This window comes from Anomalospiza imberbis, chromosome 2 (genome assembly GCF_031753505.1).
Source record: "Anomalospiza imberbis isolate Cuckoo-Finch-1a 21T00152 chromosome 2, ASM3175350v1, whole genome shotgun sequence".
NCBI classification, from domain to species: Eukaryota; Metazoa; Chordata; class Aves; order Passeriformes; family Viduidae; genus Anomalospiza; species Anomalospiza imberbis.
The window spans coordinates 29217570-29230424 of record NC_089682.1 but is presented as its reverse complement, the minus strand read 5'-3'; the positions used below and the strand labels follow the sequence as shown (position 1 = coordinate 29230424).

At 36.2% G+C, this 12855-nt stretch overlaps 1 long non-coding RNA gene across 1 annotated transcript in view; it reads left to right on the top strand.

The window, feature by feature from the left end:
- Positions 1–12427, top strand: part of LOC137465886 (uncharacterized) — a 55262-nt gene extending 42835 nt beyond the window's left edge. The window contains exon 3 of the long non-coding RNA XR_010994872.1: positions 10956–12427. This is a non-coding gene — a long non-coding RNA (uncharacterized lncRNA). The remainder of the gene's footprint in view (positions 1–10955) is intronic.
- Positions 12428–12855: the final 428 nt, after the last annotated feature.

Below are 12855 nucleotides of genomic sequence, written 5' to 3'. Positions count from 1 at the left end.
TTGCACGTATTCCAGAGTTTATCCTAGCTCTGGCTTTTCAGGTTCTTTGTTGAATATTTCTTAACCTATTTTAACATAGATAATGTTAAATATAGCAAACAATAAAGACAATCAATGGGAAATTATGTTTATATATTAAAATGTAGACTTCATTCAGGTATAGAAATAGTGAAAGTAGTCTCCTTGTGACATAGGCAGCAAAGTATTTATCCCCTGCTTTTTCTTGGGCTTGGCTAGATCTGTTTGAGTACCAGTAACTGAGCAGGATTAAAGAAAAACCCATAGAGGAGAAAATTACATATCTGAAGTATTAACTGGTGTATTCAGTGATGTTTACACTTTCTTTCAACCAAACATGTTATGCTCAGGTCTGTAACTCATCTGCACTTTTAAACTCTTCTTAGCTAAAAGATAGTTTACTATGCAGGGTCTGTGAGAGGGTGGAGAATGTCTCCAACAAGTTGCTGTCAAAACAAGAGAAAACAAAATGCCATCATTTTTGTTGTCCTTTTTCCACTCCACTCCATCCAACCCCCAGCTGTGCATGGCCACTTGCCACTGACCCCTACCTTGTCCCATTTTCATTCACCCTTTAAGGTTACACTTGACTACACTGAGCAGCACTGCATTTGGGAAACGATCACACAGCAGAAATTTCCAGCAGAAATCTGGGCAGGAACAGGAGCAGCTCAGTGCAGACTTGGGGCCTTCAAAGGTGGTCAGCCCAGACATGCTGCTCCTGACAAATTTTATTGTGTCTATTACAGGCTGCAGGATCACTGGAGTGAAAATGCAGGATGTGAATCTTAGCTGGGAATGGCTGAGGAGATGTTTCCATTATAGAATCATAGAATCTGTGCTATTTATGCAATTGAAATCCCGTTTATTACTGGGATACTACTATGATTCTTCTCTCCTCTTGCTTTGCCCACAAAGCATCCACCTTCTCATCAAACAAAACAGTTAAGGCAATCAGAGAGTATTTTGTGCTATAAAGGCTGATCCAGTGATAATGTTGATTCTTCAGATCTTTTTATTGGAAAAGTAAAATATTTTTGCAGATAAAGACATTCTGGGGCAAAAAATGAATATGGCAGCAGATAATGGAAAATGGTCTTATCTGAGTATTTAAATAAATTCCATTTTAATATATATCAGAAATAATCCCTTTTAAAAAATCCAGTGATTGACCCTTTGCCTGCATTCAAAGTAAAAAAAAAGCACAGTAAAGTGATGGTGTAAATGAGAAGAAAAGCACATCCTTTGTTTATATTTATGCATTATACTGCCTACATGTATGCATAGGGATGACTGAACAGTCTTAAAGGATTAATACATATGCAAGTTCTTCATTTTTACCCTCAGATCATTAGTTATCTGTGAAACAGTAACGGAAAGAAAGTATGCAATATAGAGCTGATCAAGAAAACCCTTTACTGGCTGTTTCCATATGTATTTAAGCAGGATTTCCAGGTGTGTTCTTGAAAATAAACTTACTTCTGTCAGGGAAAATGGTAACATTGGTACAGCCTTTTAAAAATCAGTATTTGAATTGAAAATATTGTATTTGGTGCCATTTGAAGTCAAATTGTTGACCATACATCTGAATAAGATTAAAAAAATAATTTCTGCTTGGCTTCAGAAAGAGAAAATGCAAAGTATGCTTATGACATGACAGTTGATTGAGTGTATACATGGATGCTGTGATTTTTGTGTTTTGCTTCCTACATTAAAAAAAAAACCAAAAAAACAACAACAAACAAACAAACAAGCAAACATGAGAATCTCTAACAGACTAAAATGTAGCAAAAAAAAAAAAAAACAGGCTTAAGATATTTTAAAATATTTTTTAAGTAATGGAAAATGTTTTATACTGTTGTAATGTTGAAGACAGCATTAGTTCTCTATGGCAAAACATGCAAAATTCATGAAAAGAAAAAATAATGTGGTTATCTTAACATTGTTGTTTTGTGCATATGCCCAGCAATAAAGGTATTTAAATACAATCAGTTTCACAAATATAGTCACATATATCAGCTTCTCAGCTTGCATATTTTAATGCACACTATTGCATACTTTTGCATATTAATTCTAGGGGGAAAAAATGCCATTTTTGTATGTTTGCATTAATGTTGTCCTAATCATCTGTCTGGTCTGTCTTAGTTGTCTCTGGGTAGTGACCCAAAGAAGAATTGCCTTTTTGCAGTGTTTAAAGATTAATGTAAAAAGTCTTATCTTTTTTGGCCTGATGCACAATTATAACTACTGTGGGAATAAAGATCTTTGTCTATGACAGCTACCGTGTCTCTGCTTGGATTCCAATTTTTTGTCTTCTGCCCTATCTTCCATATCATGTTTCCACTTTGGTCTTATGCTCTGGTATCTCAAAATATTAATAAAATGTGCTTTCATAAAATCTTCTTTGGAAACATTCCTGAAAAAGGCACAGTTGGGGAAGCAAGAGATACCCAGGACAAGTAAATCCTCATTGAGTTTCCTAGCTATTACTCTTTCTTTTTTATCCCTACCTGAGTGACCTCTCAGTGTCTACTGTTGAAGTATTATTGTTGTTTATCATAGATGCATAGCAAGTGGGGCTGGAAGGGAGATAGAAAGAATGCTCAATCCCTTCTCCTACCCTGAGGCAGAACCAGCTGTATCTAAATCTTCCCTGACAGATGTTTGTCTGTCCCGATTTTAAAAACCTCCAGTCTGGGGATTCCAAAAATTCCCTAGGCAATCTATTCCTTTACTTCACCATCTCACAGGGAGAGAGCTTGTTTCTTCTTTTGTCTTTTCTAACGTCTAAACTCAATAATAAGCTCCATATTGCAGTTTTCATCATTATCCTCTCTTGCATCTTCAACAAACATGGACAGCAATCTGCAGTCTTTCCCTTGAAGCCACCTTTCTTATATTGGAAGATTAATGTTTGAATATTAATACCAGGTTTTGTCTTTTCTTATGATTAAGAAATATTACAATTTGGTTTTCTGCCATTGCACATTCCCTTCCCTTCCCTTCCCTTCCCTTCCCTTCCCTTCCCTTCCCTTCCCTTCCCTTCCCTTCCCTTCCCTTCCCTTCCCTTCCCTTCCCTTCCCTTCCCTTCCCTTCCCTTTCTTGCAACTAAGCTGTTTTTTTTGCTTAATCTCCTTATTTGGATCTAATATATCCACATGAGACAATAATTGCATGGGACAAAAATGTGTTGAAACTTGAAGTGCTCAGTGCAGGACCCATCCTATAGTGAATGCCTACATCCTTTACACAGCCAATGGAAAGGCCAACTAGTGGCTTCCTAAAGGAGATCCTGAGTTTGTTTTACATTAGGTAACTAAATAGTACAGTAGGTCTTTTGGAGGAGCAGTGAAGAGTGGTGACTGAAAGAGGAAGAAGGAATGAGAAACAAAGCAAATTATGTGTAAAAATTAAGACAACGTACCTACTGGTAATTAATTGTGTAGACAGAATACTCCATATCTGAAGTCCTGAGAAATCATTGTCTTTGTAGACATTATTGGTCCAACAAGTGGATTGAAGAACAAAGGGGAGAAGATCTAGCTGTGGAGATATCACCTTGCTAGAAAGATTCTGCTAGCTGCAGGAAAAGGTCTGTACTTTCATTTTAACCCCTTAGACAACTGCACTGACTAGAGCAGCTGCTAAATAATGTGACACTGTGTGTTTGCTCAGGGACAAACACAGGAGTCCCTACCTTATTTGCAGATTAACATTTAACTCATGGGAATTCTGGGCTGATTTTTGTGGTGGTGTAGTTATAAAAGAAAAATAAATGCTCTTTATTCTTTTTTTTGTCCTTTTTAATGCAGCTCACATTAAAAAAACCCAGTGGAATTCAATTTCTGAATAACCATTAATATGTTGCTCACATTTCAGACAATTCTACTTTGTTTTGGGCATATTAGATTGTGTTCTTTTGATATGTTTAATTTTTGCAATTGAAGCTTTCTGAACTCACAGTGAGGTATTTGTAGAAAGTTAATTAGCCCATGCAAATTCACTAGCATCTGTTTTCTACTTTAAAATAATTGAAATTGTCCTTTATGGTACAGTTTGAAAAATTAAATTATTAGTAAAATTTTATGCTATACAAATGACTGAGGCTGTGTTGCAGCCTTCAGACAGGTCTGATCAACTTTCTTAGGCTGCTCACTGGAAACAAAAAATCAATTTTACTAAGTTGAGTAGCATATTAAAGACCTGATAAATACCTTGAAAGATAAAGTCAGACAATATTCTCCCATATCTTTCTGTAAAACACATTATCAGTCTTGGTGAAAATAAGTCTGAGGTAGCTGGTGTTGTTACATTTTAAGTATTGACCTTGCACAAATTAGGCCATAATCTTGTTATCAAACTGATATAGAAGGAGGTGGACATCTTAAAGATCAGGAGACAGCAGCATTTTCAGAACTAAAACCAGCACTACTTATTGGACTAATCAGAAAATGTTTGGGTTGAATTCATCCCACTACACTGTAGACACTAAAATGAAAAACGTACCATGACTCCAACTGCAAGTTAAGGAAAAAAACAGTAGGAGACTTTAGAAGACCAAATTCCAGATGTTTTGAAAATGCCTGGACCTGAGATCATATGAGCACTCTGCTAACTTCATCATATAGCAGGAGAGTCTGTGAAATCTGTCATAATCTAACAGGTTAAGGATTGGAATCTGGGAGATATCGCAGCCTTTTCCCATTACTTGTATTTGAGTCCATGTGTTTTTTTCCATTTTAGAAAGCTTTTCTATCAAACAATATCAACAATATCAAAAGAGATCAAACAGACATTTAGAAATCTTCAGTAAAGGTAGCAAAATTTAGTATGGTTATGTTTTCTTTAGCAATCTGTTTTCTGTTGTCTCTTAGAATGGTATCTCTTAGTAGACAAAATTTTTAACAAAAATGTACTCTCATGGAAATTCCCCTTTACCATTCCAGTCTCAAAATTATCTCTTTTAAAGACATTGCTGTGATATAAGGTTTTCTATACATTTTCATGTATCTTTTACAAGGTATCTTAGGGAATTATAAAAATCTTCTTTCACAGTCTTTACTATATGAATATTCAGTGTAGAGGTGGCTACCAGTGTTGAGCAAAAATTCCTTAAAGTATATAAAAAATATTTAGATCTGGAAAACCAGCGTGCTATGGCAATTAACACTGCTGACCCGCAAAGAGTACTTCAGAGGATGGTACCACGAAATGAACAATTGTGTTATACAATTGCAGTAACAAAGATTATAACCACAAACAGATGGAATATATTACTGAGAATATCTCTTAGTGATTTTACCAATCAATATTAAAAGTAAAAACGCCTTTCAATATTTTTATGATAATCATCATTGATCAGTGGCAACAGGAGGGGTGGCTATGTTTGCATACACCTCTCCATGGAGTTTGCTACTAGAGGCTGCCACTATCTCACTGCCACTATCTCCCTTTGCTGAGAAGAAAAAGCTACAAGGATGCATTTAAGCACTCACAATAACTTACACTATTTGGCAATCAGTTGCAGCAGGGATCCACCCAGATCATCAAGTTATGAATGCAACATAACCTCTCTGCCAAGTGTGTAGCACTTGAAGTCTGTGCAGTGCCTAAGAATCCTTTAAAATATGTCACCTGTTTGGCTTATTCCCTGATTGATAGCTGTAAGCACTCCATGCCTTAGAAACTTTAAAAAATAGACATCTGGATTTTCTTGACAGGTGATTTTTTTCCTTACTTGCAAAACACTTGGGAATCCTTCAGTACATGAATAACTTTAAATGGGAAAACAGATAAATAACAAGTTGTGTATTAAAATACTTCCTCAAGAAGTACACGAGAGTAATGACAGTGTTCCTAACTTCAGTTCATAACACTCACTTATGGGTGAAACCCTAGAGACAGACAGAGGATGCAATAAGGTCATCCTCCCCCAGCCTTTCTGGGGCCATTCAGTGACTTGGCACCAGCTGCCTTGATCAGCTTTGATACAGCCAAGCAGATCAGCAGGTATTAGCTGTGGGTGGCAAACCCCCCATGTAGGTCACCTTCAGCCAGTTGTCTGAAATTAAGATTACTGAGGGCTGTCGATCTTGTGGTGATGTTTCAGGGATACCACCAGGTCAGTCAGTCTTACCAAGGTTTTGGCAAGAAATCAGACTACATATTAGAACAAATTGATGAAATTTTAACTAAAATTTGAAGAAGGAGATGAAAATGTATCATACAGAACAAGTTTATTTGTAGTCCTTGTATGCCATCTACATTTGTAGGCCTTCTCTGTGAAAAAACACATTCATGTAGGACACAGACTGTGCTGCCATTTCTAGGTTTTGTTATGGAGGCTATTAGCTTGTACTTGACAAGCGAGTTTTATTTTTCAGCTCCTTTCTCTGGAAATATCCAGGAACAAAAAGAGCATGGCTAAGGAACATTTTGATTTTGCTGACATTCATATGAGTACTGAAATGACTGTGTATGGAGCTCTTAAGCATATAGAGGAAAGAATGCAACTTCACTGCTTATTGACGGCATCTGAAAAATATGTTACCATCACTGTTTGACAAAGGAAAACAACCTTAAGCTTCTGATTGTCATGCCCTGATCCTGATAATCCTGACCTTTCTTCATTCTTAAATTCTTATTATTTACTACCGAGAAACATAAATAACATGAGATTTCAGTATCAACAGATTTTGCAGTTGAAGTTTCAGAAACACAGATCACAAAAATTTTGGCTGTGACTGCCAAAATAAAGAGTTTCTTCAGGCAAAGATCTAAGAAATCTTTTGCTTTAAAGAAGAAATCTGGCACGTCTTTTTTTTCACCTTTTATAGAAGAATTGACAGCAACTTCCAAATGGCATACTGAATTTCAGCACTGTTAAGACTTATGAAGTTATACTAATTGTAACTCACTTATCCCAATCCTTAATCACTGTCACCACCTAAAATTAAATGAAGAAGTCAGTAGGATATTGACAAATTATGTAAGTGATGTAGGAATAGGACTTGAATTTGCATTGACTTGTGGTCCAGAATTATTGTTTTGCTCTGAAAAATCTTGGGACTTTCCGTTCTGTTTGCTTTCTTGTGCCCTTAATCCTAAGAAAAACCCCATATTTTGGGTCCCAATAGTACCAGTCAAGCAGTTTGCAGAAGTAACTACAATATGTCTGTTTTACCATGGATGCTAATGGCATTCTTTGTTGAAGCAAATGATTGGGCACTAATTTCTTAGTGCAAGAAAAAGCCATGAAAACAAAATTGTCCTGAAACAGCATGGTATCTTAAAAAAGGATGTAGTATGCTTAAATGTTTGTAAATGATGATTTTATTCACTTTGGAAGACAATCTATCTTCATCAGTGAGGATGCAAAATGTAAAATTGAGACTGTAATAGCTACTTACCCACCCTTTCACTCCTACACACACTACTTAGAAACTCTAGAAGCTGAAATTTCTATCTCTGCTGTGAAATAGAGAAGTACTTCTTCTTACTTCAGATACCTGAAAAGGTGATTTATCAAACTCCTTCTTCTTCATGTGATTCTATAAAATCAGATAGCATATTGAACTGATTGCTATAATTTTTCAAAGTTTGTTTTCCTGATTGTAGCAGATGCATATCATGAGCTGTTTTAATATCAAAAGATGTTGTTTATGGATATGTTATTACATTCCTATACGTGTGTTTCCTCCATAATGACAAAATATGCATTTTCATGTAAATTTTCACAGATAAAGTATTTTAAGGTAAAGGACCTAATTGCTTTAAATGCATTTATTAACAGAGATCATTAGCAAAATATTTTAATCACTATAGTTTATGTAGACTAAATGTAAGCTTTTATTAATACAAGCTAAGCACTCATTATAAATTTGCACAGAAAATGATAAAATATTATGTATGAAATGAATCATTAGCATGGACCATTAAGTCCTCTATTTTCCTTTAATTGAATTTGTCAGTAGTACCCTCTTTAACTGAAAACCAGTCATAACCACAAAATTAAATAATAATTAAAGAAACAACTATTCAAAGAGTTGCTTGGTAGCTAAGGTGCCATTTAACCAAAACAGCAATTTAATGTAAATTGCAGCCCATGTAGACATAGTTCTGAAAATTATACATCCTGTGGTTCATATACGTTTGAATTAGCAAAACATTTTCACAGGCTAGATGTTCTTATAGTGGTTCTGTAAGCATGAAGGAAGACTGAATAAATTGGTGAAAATAGGTATAAATAGACCTATAGCAATTAAAGCTAATTAAGACTTTACAGAAATAAATTGCTGGCTGTTCTGTAAAATTTTAGCAGATTAGAAAATGCACCAACTTACAGTATGGGCATTCAGTCATTCAGTAAAAATGCACTGGATGTGAAACCAAAAATAATTCTTTCCCTACTGATGTTTTCTACTAACTTTATCTAATTATTAAAAGGTAGGTGGAACCTTCTTTTTACAGAAACTTTGGTGCACTGCCCTTTTCACACACAAAAATAAAAAACAAACCAAAAAACTAAACACACTCACAAAAAAAAAAAAAAAAAAAAAAAAAAAAAAAAACCACAACAGAACACCAAAAACCAAACAACAAAAAACCCCCCAAAAACCAAAAACCCCCATACAAATTAGGAACAAATCCAACAAACACCACTAGCATGTTTGAGAGGAAAGTGGGTTTTGCTCTTTCTGAATAAGCAAAGATGCAGCTTGAAAGAGGTCCAAGAGCCTCCATTGCATATATAGAGACTTGCTGTCGCTGCTTTAGAACATAGATTGGGACTATACATTCTTATTGATTATGATTGTCTCACATCAATTACTTCTGAGACAGTGGTTTTTTAGTCAGAATATCTGTTTTGCACAACCAGCAGGGGGAGGCAAGATTTAAGGAAATAAACTGGGAAAACTTCAGGGAAGCAAGTCCTTTTTAAAAGGGGAGGGCAGTTGAAAGCTTTGAACAAAGGAGAGAGGTGAGTAATACAAGACAGGAGGGTTAAGCTGGTATTTTGATGGCTATTTTCATGTCTATCAAACCATAACATGCAGTTGCCACATGTGTGAAATTTGAAAGAGCTTGCATCAGTTTGTCCATTTTTGCAATGCAACCCAATTTTCTTACTGTGGATATATAGTTGTAGTAAAGAATATTTTATTTCCATTTCCTAGTAATGCAAAGTAATATGAAAGAACAGAGCTGTAAGTAAACGATGTTACAAGTTTCAAAGACAATGTCTCTTGTTTAAATATTTCACATAATTGACTACTTGTGTTTAAGAACCAATGAAAGAGATGCACAGCTGGACTGAATACCCTAAAATTATTTTCAGAAATACATATCTCATTGTACTTTTTAATTCTTACTTATACAGCTTTCATTCATCTGAACAATTTACAAAACAACTTGTGTCGCTATTATGGTTAAATTTTGATTCTGCTAAGAGCATTTCAAGATATTTTCAGAGAGAGGACCTAACGTTTTGATGTATATTCATGTCTTCTCCCTGTTTTTTGTAATGTAGGGGCACGAGCCGCATGATGAGGACTAAGAGTCAATGTGTGTGCTTGTTGCTGCACAGGATCTATTTTTCAGAGCAGGAAAGGGTGCAGACCTGCTGTGAACGAAAGGGCTGCTCAGCTGTGTGACTGTTCTGCACCAGGAAGAGTGAAAGGTACAACCAAACCCTAAGAGCTTCTTTGGTAAACGTGCACATGCAAAGCTGCCTGCTGAATAACTGGCCCACGAATTTCATCAGGACTTCTTACAGGTTGCTGAGTGAACAGCAAAGTATACCGTGTGAACCACAGATTAATATCCTGCTGGTTACCTATGTGAATCATCAAGGAGCCTTTTCAGCTCATTGCTCCTTCTGTACTCCTCCACAGATCACACCTGTTATCTGTCTCAGTTCTGCTTGCCTCCACACAGTCTAGACTACTCTTTTCAAATATGATTGAAGTGTGTGTGCATGTCTATTTAAAACCCTACTAATTATATACACATTTATTTTATATGTATAAACCCTTAAGAGCATATAGACTTAAAAAGGAGGTGTATGCTACCATTTTCAACTGTAGACCAACATGGCAAGAGGCAGCAGCCTGCTGCCCCTAAGTGTCTGAGGTACAGGATGCCACTTGCACAACAGACCTCAGGGGTATGGTATGGTATGGTATGGTATGGTATGGTATGGTATGGTATGGTATGGTATAGTTGCTGTTGTTATTACCTTAATCCTAACTTTCTAGGCTCTCATGATACTGAGTCTCAAAGAAGCATGCAGATATAACAGTTACTTGTAATTACAGCTTTGACGAGTTATTTGAATCAATGTATTCCAGAGCACAGGAAAAGTTCCAGCCTCATGGCTTTGATACTGACAGATCTGGTGCAAAGTGGGTGTTTGGATACAATGCCAAGCATAATTGGTGCCAGCAGTGGAGATTACATGTGCTGGCTCTATGGAAGCTTTTAGACTTATACAATTGTTGGGAACAGGGCCATGCATGGTAGCATACATGAAGTCAGAGTACAGCCTTTATGTGAAACTGATATTAATTTGGTCTCAGCCTTCAGTATGATTTTTGGAAATAAGAAGGAATACAGACCTTATTGCTTTGGTTCTGCACTTCTGTCAAGTTCTTCACTCAAATCAGAGGGTAGATACTGGCACCATCCTCCAGATTCAGCTGCTCTTCTTCACCAGGTTTCAAATATAGCATCTAGAAATTTTTATTTTGCCTCCTCCAGTAAGGCCATCTGTTCCCATAGCTTTCTCTCAAAACACCTGGCGTTATCTTTTTTAGAATTTCTGGACTTCTATGAGGTTTTTTTTTATCATGTTTAGGGGAAAATAAAGATTTTAAAATACACTTTTAAAGTGAAGAGTACACATATTGCTTTTGTTCCTGTTCCCATTTGTCATGCAGGAAAGTGACAGGCCATTCTGGCTGAATTCAGAAGTCCATTTCACTTACAGTCCTCCAGGATAAAATGCCTATTGAAGATGCCTTACAAGGTGAAAAGGAATTGTGTGTAAAAACTGAGTGACAATACTTCAAAGCTCAAACACGGGATTATTTTATTGAAATCCTTACAGGAAATAGTTGGTTTAATTCCCTTTCTCCACAGTAAGAAGTTTTAGCACATTGCAACAGTTTTCCATAAAACTTATTGTCTTAACAAAAAAATATTATTACTTAAATAACTAAAGGTCTGGATTTAAAACCACAAATTCACAACCTGGAAGCACCCCACAAACCCTTTGTGATTTTGCAGTTGCATGACAAAGATATGAAGGTTTGATGGATCTAAGAAGGGATTTGTGGTCTGGAGAACTCAGTGAAATTCCTTGGCCTGTCTTATGCAGAATGTCAGACTAGACTCTGGTGATCACTTAAAATAGAATAATTTAAAACAGATTCAGTTCCAGCAGTTTCTGAAAGGTCTGGTAAGACTTAGTGAATTAGCATTTGGAAAGTTAAATCATACTCATGCTTCAAGTAGTCACAGCTTCTCCTCGGCACACTTTTTTTTCTATGTGAATAACCAGGTATGAGTAATGTTTCTTGACCAGCAAAAGCATCTGCATCTAAGACACCTGAACTGCACCTGCTCCTCTGCTGTCTGTAAAATTTGAAGGAGGAAGACTTCTTGGCTGAGAAGCTGAAAAGTTTTGGATCCAGTGGCTGTCCCATCATATGTACCATCTTCACATTACACTGCAAGTGAACCTGCCTAAAGTAAAGACTTATTTCAGGGATAAAATTTGGGACCAGTGTCAAATGCCTGGCTGATCCAGTTGTATAACTTATGCTAAGCTACAGAGACAACCCAGACAACTCTTAAGAAATTGTTACAAGCTTGTGTTAAAGCACTTCTAAAGAGGGAAGGATGCTCCAGAGCCAAACCCCATCAAGCCAATGTCTTTAATATATGATTTTAAAGATAAAGCACTGAAGTAATTTATAAATTGTCTGTCACCAATAGCTGAACAACACCTTCTTTCCAAGCAAGCTTGAGTTACACTTGAGAAAGTATGTCCTGGCTGAGCATTTAACATCATTCAACCTGCTGAAGTTGGGTTTCAAAGTGATATGGGCACAGATGCAGTGTTCAAAGGCCAATCAGCTGTGTCTGACACCATATACCACCATATGCTTTTAGACAAAATAAAGTGCATGAGAGAAAATCAATGCATATTATGACTGATACAATTTCTATCTGAAAAAGGACAAATTTCCCCATAATCAGCAATGATTTCTATGTTTAACTCTGTAAGAAGAGCTAATAGTGGAGGCTACAGCATTCTGTACCACATGGGAATACGCTTGAGTCTGTATTATCCAGTGTCTTTGCGACAAATCAAAAGTCCATTCTCATAGCAGAAGTATTATTTCTGCTAGTATTTGTAAGTCTGACTACATTAAAGGCTTCACATGAGTACAAACCAGATTTATGTTCATGTTCCTCAGGTTTTCACATTACACTAACAAAACCCAATTACAAACCAGCCCAAACCTATCTGATTAAACAGTGAGTATCCTTTCTTCTTTTTTTTTTTTTTTTTTTTTCTTTCTGGAATCACAAGTCCAGTAAATTTAGTGTGATTTGGAACAGGCTATTGTTTGTCCACTGTTGCAATCCTGTTTGTTTTGGGCATAGGTAGAAAAGTTCCATGCACAGAATTGTATACTGAAGAACCTCAAAAATTCTAAATGGACAATAACCTGAGAACATTATGAATGACTACACTTGCACTCTCCAAGGGCTTATTATAAAAACAAGAAGGGGTCATTCATGCAGAGAAGTTAGACAGTCTTAAAAGAA